Source organism: Oryx dammah, unplaced genomic scaffold (assembly GCF_014754425.2).
Source record: "Oryx dammah isolate SB20612 unplaced genomic scaffold, SCBI_Odam_1.1 HiC_scaffold_11203, whole genome shotgun sequence".
Classification (NCBI taxonomy): Eukaryota; Metazoa; Chordata; class Mammalia; order Artiodactyla; family Bovidae; genus Oryx; species Oryx dammah.
The window spans coordinates 1,242,853-1,262,201 of NW_024080596.1; the positions used below are offsets into that span (position 1 = coordinate 1,242,853).

Sequence of the window (19,349 nt, forward strand, 5' to 3'; positions counted from 1 at the left end):
AAATTTTTTTTAAAGAGTGGATATATGTATATGTATAACTGATTCACTTTGCTATACAGTAGAAAGTGACACAAAATTGTAAATCAGCTCTACTCCAATAAAATTAAAAAAAATAATAAAGATTCAAGATCTTTGGGAAAAAAGAAAAAAAAAACAAACATGCATATGAAGTTCTGTATCTCCTGGCATGCATGTAGGAGGATTTTGTTTAGTTTTACAACTTGAAACAGAATTGCTGGCCATAGAGTATATACATCCTCGATACTGGTAAATGTTACCAATTTGTTCCCTGGAAAATGTCATACAATTTACACTTCAGCAGTGTCTCAGGGTACATGGTGCTTTAAATTTTCCCCTTTACTTGCAATTGACACATTTAAAAAACCCCAAAACCTGTAATTCTAGTGAGAAGAAAATTAAATTATGTGTAATAATAATTTTATTTCCCTGAATAATTGGATTATTTTACATTTCCATGATTACTACTGAATTTCTGAATCTTGACAAGTGTTTATTGGTTTATTATATTTCTTTTATGAATTATTTATTTTCTATTGGATTGTGTATTTCTTTTGATTTGTAGACAATATTTTCTGATTGGTATCTTTCTCATCTCTGTGATAAACATTTTCTCTCCATTCTGATTTGTCTTCTCATGTTTATTTATCATTTCATTGATGATCCTTTTTCACTGTTAAATTCAATTAATTTTACTTTAAGTATTTTTGCCTCTTTTTTGAGAAATTGTGTTTATCTCAATAAATTGGCATATACTTTTCTATTTAAAGTTTGTTTTTCTATATATTATTTAATTCACTTGGATTTTTTCATTGTATGGTGAATATGACTTAATCTAATTTATTTTCATATGGGAAGCAATTGAGCTAGCACTGTTACTTGAACATCTTTCTCTAATCTCATTTGCTAGTTCATTTGCACATTGTTTTCAGGCATTCAAAATAATGTGTCTGGACTTGATTTCATTATACTAACTTTGATCTGTCATTTTCCTTTACTATACTATTTTAATTCTATCATTTACTAATATAAATTTTGACTCCTAGTAAAGTGGGACATGGGGCTTCCCAGATGGCACTAGCAGTAAAGAACCTGCCTGCCAATGCAGAGACATGAGAGAGGTGGGTTCGATCCCCGAGTTGGGAAGATCCCTTGGGGAAGGGCATGTCAACCCACTCTAGTAGTCTCGTCTGGAGAATCACCATGGACAAAGGACCCTGGCATGCTACAGTCCGTGTGGTCACAAAGAGTTGGATGACTAAACTGAGTGACTAAACACAGCACTGCACACACACACACACACACATATGTATATATATATTTGTCAGATTATTTTCTCTTACACATTATTACAAAATATTGAGCATAGTTCTCTGATATATAGATAGGTCCTTGTTGGTTATCTATAATATATATAATAGTCTTGCCTGGATAATTCCATGTACAGAGGAGCCAGATGGGTTAGGGTTCATGAGGTTGCAAAGAGTCAGACACGATTGAAGTGACTTAGCATGCACACATGCAAAGTGGGACACACTTTATTTTCATTTAAAATCACATTTTTATTAATCTTTTGTGTTTTCATTTATTATTTAAAACTAGTTTTTTTTCAGTTTCCTTTGGTTGCAATAACACAGAATTCATAGAGAATTTAGGAAGAACTGACATTTATCAAGTAGAATCATCCTGTTCTTGGTTGTGAAATATCTTGTCTTTTATTGCCATCACTTCTCAATGCTGTTAATTTTCTCCATAAGGGAAAATTATTCACATTCATATTCTGCAGGTTCATGATTATATTTTAATTTTGAAGTAAGTTACATTTATTTGTTGAGCTGTAATTGGCAAACAATATTATATTAGTTTTAGGTGTATAGCATAGTCAATATTTGTGTATGTTGTGAAATGGTTACATTGTTCTATTTCTATACAATAAAAAAGAACTAATCAAAAAGAGAAATTAAATAATCCCATGTATAAAAATCACAGAAGAATAAAATACTTAGCAATAAATTTAACCAAGGACATGAAAGACCCCTACACTGAAAATTATTACATTGATGAAAGAACTTGATTAAGACACAAGTGAATGAGAGATGACACTGTACTCATGGATTGGAAAAATTTAATATTGTTAATATTTCTATATTACCCAAGGCAATCTAAAGATTCTGTGTAATCTCTATCAAAATTTTAAATGGCATTTTTCACAGAACTAGAACAAATAATTCTAAAATTTGTGGAAATCACAAAGTCCAATGAGCTAAATTACACAGTCTATTTTATTTTTTAATATGCAAAGCAATCTCTTTTTCATTAAAACATAGCTGATTTATAATGTTTTGTTATTTCTGGTGTACTCCAAAGTGAGTAATACATAATGTGTGATCAGTTCAGTTCAGTCACTCAGTCGTGTCTGCTTCTTTGCGACTCCATGGACTGCAGCACACTAGGCCTCCCTGTCCATCACCAACTCCTAGAGCTTACGCAAATTCATGTCCATTGAGTCAGTAATGCCAACCAACCATCTCATCCTTGTCATCCCCTTTTCTTCCTGCCTTTAGTCTTTCCCAGCATCAGGGTCTTTTCAAATGAGTCACCTCTTCACATCAGGTGGCCAAAGTATTGGAGTTTCAGCTTCAACATCAGTCCTTCCAATGAATATTCAGGGATAATTTCCTTTTGAATGGACTGGTTGGATCTCCTTGCAGTCCAAGGGACTCTCAAGAGTCTCCTCCAACACCACAGTTCAAAAGCATCAATTCTCCAGTGCTCAGCTTTCTTTAAAAGTCAATTCTCACATCCATATATGACGACTGGAAAAACCATAGCCTTTACTCCATGGCCTTTGTCTGCAAAGTAATGTCTCTGATTTTTAATATGCTATCTAGGTTGGTCATAACTTTCCTTCCAAGTTATTGTATTTTGATTTCATGGCTTCAGTCACCATCTGCCATGATTTGGGAACCCTCAAAAATAAAGTCTGCCACTGTTTCCACTGTTCCCCATCTATTTGCCATGAAGTGATGGGACCAGATGCCATACATATATGTGGGCTTCCTGGATAGCTCAGCTGGTAAAAAATCTGCGGCAGTGCAGGAGAACCCGGTTTGTATCCTGGGTCGGGAAGTTCCCTTTGAGAAGGGATAGGCTACCCACTTCAATATTCTTGGGCTTTCCTGGTGGCTCAGATGGTAAAGAATCTGACCTGGGTTCGATTCCTGGGTTGGGAAGATTCCCTGGAGGAGAACATGGCAACCCACTCTAATATTCTTGTCTGGAGAATCACCATAGACAAAGGAGCCTGGCAAGCTATAGTCCATGTGGTCACAAAGAGTTGGACACAAGCACACACACACACACACACACACACACACACACACACGTATGTATTCAGTTCAGTTCAGTCGCTCAGTCGTGTCTGACTCTGAGACCCCATGAATCGCAGCACACAAGGCCTCCCCGTCCATCACCAACTCCCGAGGTTCACTCAGACTCACGTCCATTGAGTCAGTGATGCCATCCAGCCATCTCATCCTCTGTAGTCCCCTTCTCCTCCTGCCCCCAATGCCTTCCAGCATCAGAGTCTTTTCCAATGAGTCAACTCTTCCCATGAGGTGGCCAAAGTACTGGAGTTTCAGCATTACCATCATTCCTTCCAAAGAAATCCCAGGGTTGATCTCTTTCAGAATGGACTGGTTGGATCTCCTTGCAGTCCAAACCAATACAGTATTGTAAAGTAAAAAAATAAAAAAATAAAAGAGTCTTCTCCAGCACCACAGTTCAAAAGCATCAATTCTTCACAGTCCAACTCTCACATCCATACATGACCACAGGAAAAACCATAGCCTTGACTAGACGGACCTTAGGCGGCAAAGTAATGTCTCTGCTTTTGAATATACTATCTAGGTTGGTCATAACCTTTCTTCCAAGGAGTAAGTGTCTTTTAATTTCATGGCTGCAATCACCATCTGCAGTGATTTTGGAGCCCCAGAAAATAAAGTCTGACACTGTTTCCACTGTTTCCCCATCTATTTGCCATGAAGTGATGGGACCAGATGCCATGATCTTCGTTTTCTGAATGTTGAGCTTTAAGCCAGCTTTTTCACTCTCCACTTTTCACTTTCATCAAGATGCTTTTTAGTTCCTCTTCACTTTCTGCCATAAGAATGGTGGCATCTGCATATCTGAGGTTATTGATATTTCTCCTGGCAATCTTGTTTCCAGCTTGTGTTTCTTCCAGTCCAGCGTTTCTCATGATGTACTCTGAATAGAAGTTAAATAAGCAGTGTGACAATATACAGCCTTGATGCACTCCTTTTCCTATTTGGAACCAGTCTGTTGTTCCAGGTCCAGTTCTAACTGTTGCTTCCTGACCTGCATACAAATTTCTCAAGAGGCAGGTCAGGTGGTTTGGTATTCCCATCTCTTTCAAAATTTTCCACAGGTTATTATGGTCCACACAGTCAAAGGCTTTGGCATAGTCAATAAAGCAGAAATAGATGTTTTTCTGGAACTCTCTTGCTTTTTTCATGATCCAGCAGATGTTGGCAATTTGATCTCTGGTTCCTCTGCCTTTTCTAAAATGAGCTTGAACATCAGGAAGTTCTCGGTTCATGTATTTCTGAAGCCTGGCTTGGAGAATTTTGAGCATTACTTTACTAGCATGTGAGATGAGTGCAATTGTGCAGTAGTTTGTGCATACTTTGGCTTTGCCTTTATTTGGGATTGGAATGAAAACTGACCTTTTCCAGTCCTGTGGCCACTGCTGAGTTTTCCAAATTTGCTGGCATATTGAGTGCAGCACTTTCTGTATGTATATATATATATTTTTTTTCAGATTATTTTCTCATACATCATTACAAAATATTGAGTATAGTTTTCTAAAATACACAGTAGGTCATTGTTGGTTATCTATAATATATATAGTAGTATATATATTTTAATCGCAAACTCCTAATTTATCCCTTCCCCACTTTCCTCTTTGATAACCATAGCTTTGTATTTAATGTCTGTGAGTTTATCTCTATTTTCTATAAGTTCATTCACATCATTTTTTTTTAGATTCCAGATAAATTATAAGTAATATGATTAGGATATTTCCCTGAGTTACTTCACTTAGTATGGTAACCTCTAGGTCTATCCAAGTTGATGTAAAAGCCATTATTTCATTCTTATTTTATGTTTGGGTAATATTCCATTGTTCAGTTCAGTTGCTCAGTCGTGTCCGACTCTTTGCATCTCTTTGCAACTGCAGCATGCCAGGTCTCCCTGTCCATCAACAACCCCTAGAACTTACTCAAACTTATGTCCATTGAGTCAGTATTGCCATCCAACCATCTGATCCTCTGTCATCCCCTTTTCCTCTCGCCTTCAGTCTTTCCAAGCATCAGGGTCTTTTCGAATGAGTAAGCTCTTCACATCAGGTGGCCAAAGTATTGGAGTTTCAGCTTCAGCATCATCCCAGCTATTTACTTGAGGCCAAACTATGGTGGATGTAATGAAGATAATGGTGACCTCCCTCAAAAGATCCCATGCCTGTACTGCTACAGTCCGTGCCCCAACCCTGCAGCAGGCCACCACTGACCCATGCCTTTACCAGAGACTCCCAGATACCCACAGGCAAGTCTCCTGTGGGGTCACTGTTCCTTTCCCCTGGATCCTGGTGCACAAAGTTTTGTTGTGCCCTCCAGCAGCTCTATAGCGGGGTTAATGGTGACCTCCTCCAAGAGAACTTACGCCATACTCACACCCAGAGCCCCTGTCCATGCGGCAGACGACTGCTGACCTGTGCCTCCACAGGAGATGCTCAAACACAGTTCTGTCTCAGTCTCTGTGGAGTCCCTGTGTCCTGGTGTACACAAGGTTTGCTTGAGCCCTCTGAGTGTTTCTGGTGGGAATGAGGTTTGATTCTAAACGTGAATTTGCCCCTCCTACCATCTTGCTGGAGCTCCTCCTTTGCCCTTGGACGTGGAGTATGTCCACACAGCTGGTCCAGTGAAGCGCAGGCACCGCTCCTGACCTTGGATGTGGAGTATCTCCTCTCGGCTGCTTGCCACTCCAGAGCCATGCAGCCACCACTCACAGCTCCTGAGCCACTGTAGGAAGTACCAAATATACTAAGTGCCAAATATACAAATAAATAGCCCATATAAGTCAGGGCTAAAAGAGTTCATTATCAACCTTTTCTTCAATTAAACAAGTGCTTAGATTTCTGTGTCTTGAGTTCAGTGTTTATAGTTTTTACCTGTATTCACCACAACTTGTCAGCATTTGGAATACATTTAATTTGAAAAAAAAAAAAAAAACTAAAATCAGATCATAATATCATCCTGCCAGCAGCTGAATCATGTGTGAGGTGTGTCGAAAGCTTCATTTTTAGGAAGGTGTAGATGTATGTGTGTGCCCCGACGCTCAGTCTTGTCTGACTCTTTGTGATCCCAGGGACTGTGGCCTGCCAGCCTCTTCTGTCCATGGAATTTTCCAGGCAAGAATAATGAAGTGAGTTGCCATTTCCTTCTCCATCAGATCTTCCCAACCCAGGGATTGAACGCAAGTCTCGTGTGCCTCCAGTACTGGCAGGCAGATTTTTTATCACTAGGGCGACTTGGGAAGCCTCTTAGGTAAGAAAATGAATTAAAATCCCAACAACTGGAAAAGTTAATAATAGAGGAATCTAAGATAATATTTATTTTTAATAATTAACAGGCTCTTTGACATTTTCAGTAGAATTTGAAGTTGCTTTTCTTTGATATATATTAACAACTCTAAAGCAAAAATAATAGTGGATAATATATAGTGAACAGACAGCAAAAACAAATTGACAAGTTTCTTATCTGAAAGTTGTGAACCAGTTAATTAATAATGTTTATTTCTGAAATAGATTGTAGTGGTTAATTGTTTGTGTCAACTGGCCTGAACCACGAGTGCTTCATTATTTGGTTATTCCTCATTCTGGGTGTGTGAGGCTGTTTCTGGATGATATTAGCATGTTAACTGATAGAATGAGTTAGTAGATGGACATCTCTAAAATGAATGGGCCTCATCGAATCAATTATAGATTTCCATGGTGGTGGGGGGGGAATCTGACCCACCATCAAGTAAGTACCTTTGTACTCCAGCTGAACATCAGTTCTCCAGATTCTTATGTCTTTGGACTCAGGTTGAAACTACACCATCAACTCTCCTGGGTCTCCAGTTTACCTACTCATTCTATAGGTCTTGGATTTTGTCAGATTCCATAATCAGGTCAATCAATTCCTTATAATAAATATCTATATACACACACACATATACACACATCCCTACCTCTTATTAGTTCTATTAGTTTTATAAGAGAAATTTGATTAACTTACAAATTTACAATTCAATATTAAATATATTATTTCTCCCCTATAACACACATTCTAACATATAATTTATATATAACTTTTGTTATTGTTGTTCAGTTGCCCAGTGATGTCCGACTCTTTGCAGCCCCATGGACTGCAGCATGTCAGGCTTCCCTGTCCCTCACCATCTCCTGGAGTTTGCAAGAGTTCATGTTCATTGCATTGGTGATGCCATCCAATCATCTCATGCTCTCACACTCTCTTCTCCTTCTGCCCTCGATCTTTCCCAGCATCAGGGATTCTTCCAATGAGTCATCTGTTTGCATCAGATGGCCAAAATACTGGAGCTTCAGCTTCAGCCTCAGACCTTCCAGTGAATACTCAAGGTTGATCTCCCTGAAGATTGACTGGTTTGATCTACTTGCTGTCCAAGGGGCTCTCAGGAGTCTTCTCAAGCACCGCAGTTTGAAGGCATCAAATCTTTAATGTTCTGCTTTCCTTCTGGTCCAGCTCTCACAGCCATACCTGACCACTGGGATATAGCCTTGACCATACGGACCTTTGTTAGCAGAGTAATGTTTCTGCTTTTCAACACATTGTTTATGTTTGCCATCTCTTTCTTGTCAAGAATCAATCCTCTTCTGATTTCAAGGCTGCAGTCACTCTCTGCAGTGATTTTGGAAAGAAGAGGAAAACTATCAGAACTTCCATGTTTTCCCCTTCAATATTATATACATATATAATATATATTATATATTATTGTATATAATTATATAGATATATAAGTTCAGTTGCTAGTCATGTCTGACTCTTTGTTACCCCATGGATTGAAGCATGCCAGGCCTCCCTGTCCATCACCAACTCCTAGAGCTTACTCAAATTCATGTCCATTGAGTCAGTGATGCCATCTAACCATCTCATCGTTGTCGTCCCCTTCTCCTCCCCACTTCAATCTTTCCCAGCATCAAGATCTTTTCAAATGAGTCAGCTCTTAGCATCAGGTGGCCAAAGTATTGGAGTTTCAGCTTTAGCATCAGTCCTTCCAATGAATATACAGGACTGATTTCCTTTAGGATGGGCTGGTTGAATCGCCTTGCAGGCCAAGGGACTCTCAAGAGTTTTCTCCAACACCACAATTCAAAAGCATCAGTTCTTTGGCGCTCAGCTTTCTTTATACTCCAACTCTCACATCCATACATGACCACTGGAAAAATTATAGCTTTGACTAGACATACTTTGTTGAAAAAGTAATGTCTGCTTTTTAATATGCTGCCTAGGTTGGTCCTAAGTTTTCTTCCAAGGAGTAAGCGTCCTTTGATTTTAGGGCTGCAGTCACCATCTGCAGTGATTTTGGACCCCCCCAAAATAAAGTCTGCCACTGTTTCCAATGTTTCCCCATTTATTTGCCTTAAAGTGATGGGACCAGATATCATGATCTTAGTCTTCTGAATGTTGAGTTTTAAGTCAACTTTTTCACTCTCCACTTTCACTTTCATCAAGAGGCTCTTTAGTTCTTCACTTTCTGCCGTAAGTGTGGTGTCATCTGCATATCTGAGGTTATTGATGTTTCTCCCAGTAATCTTGATTCCAGCTTCTGCTTCATCCAGTCCAGCATTTCTCATGCTGTACTCTGTATATAAGTTAAATAAGCAGGGTAAAAATATACAGCCTTGATGTACTCCTTTTGTGATTTGGAACTAATCTGTTGTTCCATGTCCAGTTCTAACTGTTGCTTCTTGACCTGCATACAAATTTCTCAGGAGGCAGATCAGGTGGTCAGATATTCCCATCTCTATAAGAATTTTCTACAGTTTGTTGTGATCCACACAGTTAAAGGTTTTGTAGTAGTCAATAAAGCGGAAGTAGATGTTTTTCTGGAATTCTCTTGCTTTTTCAATAATCCAACAGATGTTAGTAATTTGATCTCTGGTTCCTCTGCCTTTTCTAAATCCAGCTTGAACATCTGGAAGTTCACAATTCATGTACTGTTGAAGTCTGACTTGTAGAATTTTGAGCATTACTTAGCTAGCATGTGAGATGAGTGCAACTATGCTATAGTTTGCACATTGGTTGGTATTGCTTTTCTTTGGGATTTGAATGAAACCTGACCTTTTCCAGTCCTGAAGCCACTGACGAGTTTTCCAAATTTGCTGGTATATTGAGTGTAACACTTTCACAGCATCATCTTTTCAGATTTGAAATAGCTCAACTGGAATTCCATAACTTCCACTAGCTTCGTTTGCAGTGATGCTTCCTAAGGCCCACTTGACTTCACATTCTAGGATATCTGGTTCTAGGTGAGTGATCACACCATTGTGGTTATCTGTGTCATGAAGATCTTTTTTGTATAATTCTTCTGTATATTCTTGCCACTTCTTCTTAATATCTTCTGCTTCTGTTAGGTCCATACCATTTCTGTCCTTTATTTTGCCCATCTTTACATGAAATATTCCTTTGGTATCTCTAGTTTTCTTGGCGACATCTCTAGTCGTTCCCATTCTATTGTTTTCCTCTGTTTCTTTGCATTGATCACTGAGGAAGGCATTCTTATCTCTCCTTGCCTTAGTTTGGAATGCTGCATTCAAATGAGTATATCTTTCTTTCATATATATATATATATATATTTAAGATTACCAAATCATCCAAACTTCCATACAATTAGAGGGTTTCCCAGGTGGTGCTAGTGGTAAATAAGCCACCTGTCAATGCAGGAGACTTAAGGGTCTTGGGTTCAATCCCTGGGTCAAGAAGATCCCCTGGAGGAAGGCATGGCAACCCACCAGTATTCTTGCCTGGAGAATCCCATGGACAGAGGAGCCTGGCAGGCTGTGGTCCATAGGGTTGCAGAGTCAAACACAATGAAAGCAACTTAGCACAAACACACACAACTGTACATTTGGTAAGTCCTTTTTGTTTACTCTCTCACAGAAATGTTTCTCTTACAAGTTATGAATACACCAGTAATTTCCCCCCATTTTCTATTCCTGATTACTTTTAATTCTCTTTAATGTCTTTGTAAAAGAAGGCTCTAGCTTAGATACAGCAATTTTCTTTTGCTTTTCATCATGGCATCTATTCATCTTCAGCCCTGAGCTTTGTATAGTTAATTCAGAGCATGAAATTTATATTTCTCAACTTATCCCTCTCTGTCTCTCAGTCACAAACCAAGGGCAATTGATCCCCCTTACTCTCTGGACCTGACAAAGTTTCTTTTATCCCAGTGTTCAGTCATAGTTTTCATTTGCAAAACACTAACAGGTGCTTTGGGTATATTTGCCTTCCCTAATTTCTTTTATAATTGGACAGATCCTTGCTTCTACATAATATTAGATTGCTGAAAGGAAACATAACTCTTCAAGGCTTATGCTGTTCAAATAAGAAAAATATACTAATTTAAATCCAATAGAAACCATGTTTCTCCTAGCATCTTTGTTCATTCAGGAAGCTATAACAAAATACCAGACTGGCTAGTTTATAAACAATAGAAATGTACTGCTTATAGTTCTGAATAATGGAAGTCTGAGATCAAGGTGTCAGCTAGTCAGGTAAGGATCTTCTTTTGGATCACAGATTTTCCCTTGTATCCTCACATGGTGGAAGGGCTAGGGAGGTCTCTGGGGTCTCTTTTATAAAAGCAAGAATCCCATTCATGAGGCTCCATCTTCTAGACTTAATCACCTCTCAAATGCCCTCCTACTAAGACTGTCACCTTTGTCCACTGAATACTGAATACTGACCTCAGTGTAGGATACAGTTGTTTCTTTAAATTCTATAAATGATAGGAAAGCACTCAGAGAAGGGGTATGTCTGTGATTTAATTGTTCCCTCATAGTTCAGTCATGTCCAGTCTTTGTGACTCCATGGAATGTAGCCTGCCTGGCTCCTTTGTTCATGGAATTCTCCAGGCAAGAATACTGGAGTGGGCAGCCATTCCCTTCTCCAGGGGATCTTCCCAACCCTGGGATTGAACCTGGGTCTCCTGTATTGCAGGCAGATTTTTTATAATCTGAGCCACCAGGGAAGCCCTGATGGGGATCAGAATCTCAACAAATGAATTTTTTGGGGACACAAACATTCAGATTACTGTACATAGTTTCACAAAAAGTTGCTTCAGTTTGTAATTTCACCTTCTTTCCATTGGTCTATAGTCAATGGTTCTTTATCTTTTTGGCATTATGATGCCCATTACTGGAAGACAGAATGGTCATAAGATGAAATATATATGGTTCTATATCCTTGAGGAAATCTTTTTTGTTCAGAAGATTTCTAAAACATTTACAGTACAAGAAAGACTCAAATAAGCAAGTGAATACTGACCTCAGTATAGGATACAATTGTTTCTTTAAATTCTATAAATGATAGGAAGGGATTCAGAGAAGGGGTATGTCTGTGATTTAATTGTTCCCTCATAATTCAGTCGGTAAAGAATCCGTCTGCAATGCAAGAGACCTGGGTTCAGTTCCTGGGTCCGGAAGATCCTCTGGAGAAGGAAATGGCAATCCACTCCAGTATTCTCGCCTGGAGAATCCCATGGACAGAGGAGCCTGGCAGGCTACAGTCCATAAGGTCGCAAAGAGTCATGACTGAATGACTAAACCACCACCACCACCATCAGTATGAGAAGGGGTACAGAAGCTGAAACAGTTGAGATCAAAGAACATCATTTTTCAAAAGCAAAAGTGAAAATAAGAAGTAGTTTAGAATGTGTTTCTCTATGTGAAAATGATGATGAAGAATTCTGCATAATAAAAGGCAGTTGCTATAATTATACCCTAAGAGAAATTACATGTTTAAAAGTACTTTTATAAAAATTTCCTAAACATTTTTCAGAATTAAAAATGCATTCTTCCCTTTTCTCACTCGACTTCTCATTTCATTTTAGAAATAAAAAAATATTCCTAAATCTTATTTTATACACTGAATAGAATGGTGTGAAGTAACACACAGGTGCACACATACATACACACACATGCACACACAGAAAAATTAAAGGGCTTTTGCCTCCTTGGCTAATTCTTTCTTCCTTGTTCTTTGTTTCTGATTGAATTATTTTTTCAATAAGGGTCACTTTTCCTCAGTTAGGGCACTTCTTAGATACAAAATCCACTGTATTATGAAACCGATCATATCTACAGATATGCATTTCACTCACATATTTAATAATAGTGTTAATGGCTGTTTGTCTATGCACATGTATGTGACTTTGGGTTCTAAGCATTTTAAACAGGTTATGGTAACTACCATATAGTGTTGAAAGGCTCTGTATTGTATATATATACATATATATATAATGTTCCACCTTATTATATTGTGTACATATATATGAATAGATTCCATTTATATGAACTATATAGAAAATAATATATATACATACATTAAATATCTATACTTGATTAAATAAACATAGACACCAAATTCTGAAAGCAAGAAGGCAAGTGGGATGATTAATCCAATAAAATCAAGAGAGAGAAATGGAGCTATAGCATAAACTTGACCACAAAAATCCAAAAATGTTTAAATTATCTTTAAATTAGTTCAAATAAATTGAATATCTTAAACAGTGGAAAGCAAAACTAAGGTGTTTGCTACCCCACAAGGTTGAAGAGCCTAGGTAGAAAAATATCTTCAAAAATGACTTAAACAAAAATTATAGATTAAAAGTTTCAATAAGTTTTACTTCAAAAGCACTTTTACCTTTTCATTACAGCTTATCAGATGGCTTCATAAAATATGATTTACTTTATAATCTTAGGTATTTATATCAGAGATTGTAGTGATCTGCATTAGTTGAATCCTTTCTTACAAACTTAGGGTTATCAAATGAGGATGATATTTCATGACTGCAAAATTAATAATTAACTAATTAGGTAACTAATTTGATTAATTGGAAATTAATTTGCTAATTTGTTTGTTATTTTGAAAATAGTTGTACAAATCTCGTTGGATTGGGAACAGACCTTAGCTAATGGAAGTGTTCAGTGTACTAATTAGAAGATGGGCTTTAGAGTCTGCCTGCAGTGTGGGGGACCTGGGTTCAATCCCTGAGTTGGGAAGATCCCCTGGAGAAGGAAATGGCAACCCACTCCTGTATCCTTGCCTGGAAAATCCCATGGACAGAGAAACCTGGCAAGCTACAGTCCATGGAGTTGCAAAGAGTCAGATACAACTGAGCGACTTCACTCACTTCACTTTAAAGTCAGACTAAAGTTTTTTTACAAAAAAAATGAAAAATAAAAAAATAAAAAATAAATAAAGTTTTTTTACATTTTACTTTTACTGAAATATAGTTAATTTACAATGTTGTGTTAATTTCTATCATACAGCAAAGTGATTCAGTTATATGTGTGTGTGTGTATATTCTTTTTCATATTATTTTCCATTATGATTTATCACATGATAGTGAACATAGTTCCCTGTGCTGTATAGTAGGACATTGTTATTTATCCATTCTATGTGTAATAGTTTGCATCTGCTATTCCCAACCCCCCAATCCATCCTTCCAAAACCTGCCTCCCCCTTGGCAACCACAAGTCTGTTCTCAATGTAAAAGAGTCAGACTGTTTTTAACCCTGGCTGTACAACTTATTTGCAGTGATATGTAAAGATTGAGAATATTCTTAACCTCTCTGACCTGAGTTTTCTCATCTGTGAAGTTTGATGGTAAGACTACTCCTCACACATTTCCTGTTCAGCACAGTAATTCACAACTATTATATGCTTAATAATATAATCATCCCTAGAAGTTGGCCTTTTTTAGGGAAGTTATTTATTTCCCTCTAGCTTACTTTCTCTGTTGATCAAATATTAAGCCATAGGAGAGAAAAACCTGTTTTTAGTCTCTGTAATATCATACACAGTCACAAAATCCTCCTTATGATATTGTTGCTTTAACTTTCCTTCACCTGCATTCTACATGTATACTATCATGTAAGAAATGAATCGCCAGTCTATGTTCGATACAGGATACAGGATACAGGATGCTTGGGGCTGGTGCACGATGATGATCCAGAGAGATGATATGAGGTGGGAGGTGGGAGGGGGGTTCAGGATTGGGAGCTCATGTACACCCGTGGTGGATTCATGTCAATGTATGGCAAAACCAATACAGTATTGTAAAGTAAAATAAAGTAAAAATAAAAATTTAAATAAATTTTAAAAAAGAGAAAAACATAAAATGAGGAATTACTGTAAAATATATATATATATAATAGAATAATAAAAAACTTATTCTAGTATAAATCATTTTGCATATATAATTATTATGAAAAGATGGGGAATAAGTGTGACCCAATACTGTGAATGCACCAGCTTAACAGACAAACCATCTCAATTCTTTCTTACATAATTACTTTACTCCCAGAACCTGCTGGGTTCCTAAGAAAGAAATCTGAATTTTAATAAAATGTAGCCTGCATATGGACTTCACCAGTGGCTCAGTGGTAAAGACTTTGCTTGCAATGCAGGAGGTGTAGGATATGTAGGTTCTATTCCTGGGTCAGGAATATCCCTTGGAGGAGGGAGGGAATGGCAACCCACTCCAGTGTTCTTGTTTGGAGAATCCCATGGACAGAAGAGCTGGGCAAACTACAGTCCATAGGGTCTCAAAGAATTGGACATGACTGAAGTTACTGAGAACACACACATGCATGCTCAGCAGGGTAGGATGAATTAGATAAGGGACATGGTTAGCTGTGCTCTGCTCCTCTTATCATTTCCAATATTCTTCTGTCTTAGATTCACTTTGGTGTTCTCCTTTCAGTTTTTCATTTCAACTTTACAGTCTAGTCTCAAATGATGTTATTCATTTGGTCGATACCTTCAAATGGGCTTCCCAACTTACTTAGGGTAAAGGCCCAAATCCTCCTTGTGGGCCACAAGAAAGGCCCTTCCTAAACTCCTCCCACCCACTCCTCTTTTATCTTTCTGACTTTGTCTCCTGTCACTTCTCTTTGCTCATTCCATCCACACTGGCTTTCCTGCTAAGCCCTGACTATATTCTAAACACAGAGAATTACTGGGTTTGTTTGTTTGTTTTTATCTGTGATGTTTTTCTAATTAACTTTTTAAAGAACAGATTTATTTTTATTTTTAAAAAAACTGTTTATTTTCTATTGGGGTATAACCATTTAGCAATGTTGTGATTGTTTCAGGTGAACAGTAAAGGGACTCAGCCATACATATACATGTTTGCATTCTTCTCCAAACTCCCCACCCATCCACACTGCCACATAACATTGAACAGAATTTCATGTGCTCTATAGTATGTCCTTGTTTGTTATCCATTTTAAATATAACAAGTGCATATGCCTCTCCCAAACTCCCTAATTATCCTTTTCCACCATCCCTCCCACCAGCAATCATAAGTCTGTTCTCTAAGTCTATGAGTCTCTTTCAGTTTTTTAAGTTCATCTGTATTATTTCTTTTTAGATTCCACATGTCATAGGATGTCATAAGATAGTCTCCTCTGTCTGACTTACTTCACTCACTATGAAATTTTCAGGGTCCATCAATGTTGCTACAAATGTCATTATTTCATTCTTTCAATGGCTGAGAAATATTTCATTGTATAAATGTACCACATCTTTATCCACTCCTATTTTGATGCATATTTAGGTTGCTTTCAAGCCTTGGGTATTGCTTCAGTGAATATTGGGGTGTACATATCCTTTCAGATCACTTTTTCCCCCTGAATATATGCCCAGGAGTAGGAATGTGCATCATATAATAGTTCTGTTTTTAATTTTTTTTAGGGAACTTCCATAGAGTTCTCCATAGTGGCCATACCAATTTACATTCCCACCAACAATGTAGGAAGGTTCCCTTCCCTATATATCTTCTCCAGCATTTTTTGTTTGTGAATTTTTTTGATGATAGTCATTCTGATTGCTGTGAGATGATATCTCATAGTTTTGATTTGCATTTCTTTAATAATCAGTGATGATGAACAGCTTTTTATGTGCCTCTTGGCCATCTGTATGTCTTTTTTTTTTTTTTTGAAGTGCTTATGTATTTGTGCAATTATTTCATGACACAAATGTATAAAATCACAGACAGCTATAAATCCAACTAAACTGAGAGCACCACGAAGGTAGGCACTGTTATCTGTCTGGCTTTTCTCAGGAAACCGGGGCCTGGCATACAGCTTGGGCCCAAATACCTGAATGACTCCAGCTGAGGTGGAGACATAAAGTAGCCAAGAACAAATCCAAAGTCAAAAAGACAGCTGCCCACGTTCCTTCAACATTCTCTCCACCTTCACTCACTACAGCTCAAATCAAACCATTCAAGGTATCAGATACCTCATGTCTTCAACCTCAGGCAGCCCCTGCTTTCTCCCCTTCCCCATAAAGTTCCAGGTCCAAAGAGAACCCCTCTTAGCCCTGGACTGGGAAGGAACGTGATTCTTTTGTCCGTGCGGGTATCGGGGTACTGGACTACCCGGGAGAAATTTCCTAATCCTGACACCCTGGCCGAGCGTCTGAACACTAGTCCGCAGAGCCATGACACACGCAGGCCCAAGCGCTTTGAGGAGCAAAGAGTGAGGCTCTTCTTTGAGACTTCTCAGACGCAATTCAAACCGTGCGTCCCAGCTCAAAGGTAAAAATGCGTCGCAGACCCTCAGAAGTCCATTCCATTCAAGAAGGTGGGAGAGAAGACAACGACCCACGTGCCTTGCCCTTTAAGAAACACCCCCGGTTTAGGCAGCCAGGACTAGAGTAAATTCTCTGTATGTCTTCTTTGGAGAAGTATCTATTTAGGTCTTCTGCTCATTTTTTGAGAGTGTTGTTTATTTTAATACTGTTAAATGTCAAGAGCTAGTTGAAAATTTTGGAGACTAGTCCTTTATCAGTAACATCATTTCTATACACTAACAACAGAAGATCAGAAAGGGAAATTCAAGAAACAATTCCATTTATCAATGCATCAAAAAATAAAATAACTAGGAATAAATTTACCCAGGATGCAAAAGAGTACAATACTCTCTTGTCTCTGAAACTATAAGATACTGATGAAAGGAATAAAAGAAAACATGAACAGATGGAAAGATATACCATGTTCCTGCATTGAAAGAATCAATACTATCAGAATGACTATACTTCCTACAGCAATCTACAGATTCAATGAAATCCCTATCAAACTATTAGTGGCATTTTTCACAGAAATAGAACAACAACAATGACAAAAATCTCAAATTTTTATGAAGAAACAAAAGAATCCCAAATAGCCAAAGAAACCTTGAGAAAGAAAAATGGAGTAGAGGAATCAGGCTCCCTGACTTAGGACTATACTACAAAGCTATAGTCATCAAAAAAGTATGGTACTGACATAAAAATAGAAATACAGATCAATGGAACAGGATAGAAAACCCAGAAATAAGCCCATAAATCTATGGTCAATTAATTTATGACAAAGGAGGCAACACTACACATTGTTGACTACATAGTGAAGATATTTCTCTTCAACAAATGTTGCTGGGAAAATGAAACAATTACATGCAAAAAAATTAAATTAGTTCATTCTTTAACTCCATACAGAAAAATAAGCTCAAAATGGATTAAAATCCTAAATGTGAGACTGGATACTATAAAACTCATAGAGGAAAACATAGGCAGAACAATCTCTGACATAAATTACAGGAATATCTTTTTCAATTTGTCTCCCACAATAATGGAAATAAAAATAAATAAATGGTACCTGCTTAAAAGCTTTTGCACACCAAGGAAACAATAAGCAAAATGAAAAGACATCTATAGATTGGAAGTAAATATTTGCAATGTTTTCGATTCATATCTCCACATGGCTCAAATGTAGTTGCAGAGATTATTTTACCTTAGGCATATCAAGTGTGGAAAACAGAATAATGCCTCTACCCAAAGTACCAATATTTTAACTTCTAGAATCTGTGTGTGTTACCTAATACGATAAAAGAACCTTGACTTTGCAGGATGATTAGGTTAACTATTTGCAATGGGGAGTATTCTGGGTTACCCAGGAGAGCCCAATATAATTGTAAGGGTACTTTAAGAGAGAGGCAAGAGGGTCAGATTTGGACAGAAGGCAATGTGATTATGAAAACAGAGGGAAAAAATGCTGTGTGATTTGGAGCCATAAACAGAAGAGCAAGGAGTGATGCTAGAAGTTAGTAAAGTTAATGAACTCCCAAGAGCCTCCAGAAAGAACACAGCTACCAACACCCATTTTTTAGTTTCTGACTTCAAAAGTGAAATAAAATGAACTTGTGCTGCTTTAAGCCACAGAGTTTGTGTTGATTTGTTACAATGATAAGAGAAATTGAACATATCAAGTTGACCTTATTAGCCCCCTTTAATGCAGGATTGAGACATATGATTGGTTCTGCCCAGTAGGCTGTGAGAATACATTTGCATGACCTTGAAGCTAAAGTTGTTGTTTAGCCACTAAGTCATGTCTGACTCTTTGTGACCCCATGGACTGTATCCTGGCAGATTTGTCTCCATGGGACTGATTTCTGGGGAAGAATACTGGAGTGAGTTGCCACTTCCTTCTCCAGGGGATCTTCCTGACCTAGGAATTGAACCCATGTCTACTGCTTGGCAGGTGGATTCTTTATCACTGAGCCACCAAGGTAGAGCTAAAGTACTGACAGGTTGATATAAGGCCCTCTCATCGTTCTTCCCACAGCACAGAGACATCCAAGGTTGTGTGCTCCTGTGCAGCCCATACAAGTTAGAGCTGCCATCAGCTTTATTGCTTCAAAGACTGTGTGGAGCAGCGCATACTACCCACTCTCACTGAATATACAACAAAAGCAAGAAATTGTCTCTAGTTGCATTATTTCACTGGAGTTTTGGAGTCAAATTTTTACTGAAGTTTAGACTAGCACTGCTGTGAATGGTACGCATCTCCTTCAGTTCTTTTGCCAACAGTCACATTCTCAGAAAGAAATCCCCTGACCACTTAAAATACACACACACACACACACACAGATGCTCAACATGGCTAAACATCAAAGATATGCA

General features: G+C 37.9%; 1 long non-coding RNA gene across 1 annotated transcript; it reads right to left on the minus strand.

Annotated features, from left to right (window-relative positions):
• Positions 1-5,117: 5,117 nt before the first annotated feature.
• On the minus strand, positions 5,118-19,126 carry LOC120860801. Its single transcript, XR_005720434.1, has 4 exons — positions 19,117-19,126; positions 18,046-18,048; positions 13,044-13,056; positions 5,118-5,191 (listed from the first exon to the last, which is right to left on the minus strand). It is a non-coding gene; the product is annotated as an uncharacterized LOC120860801 (long non-coding RNA).
• Positions 19,127-19,349: the final 223 nt, after the last annotated feature.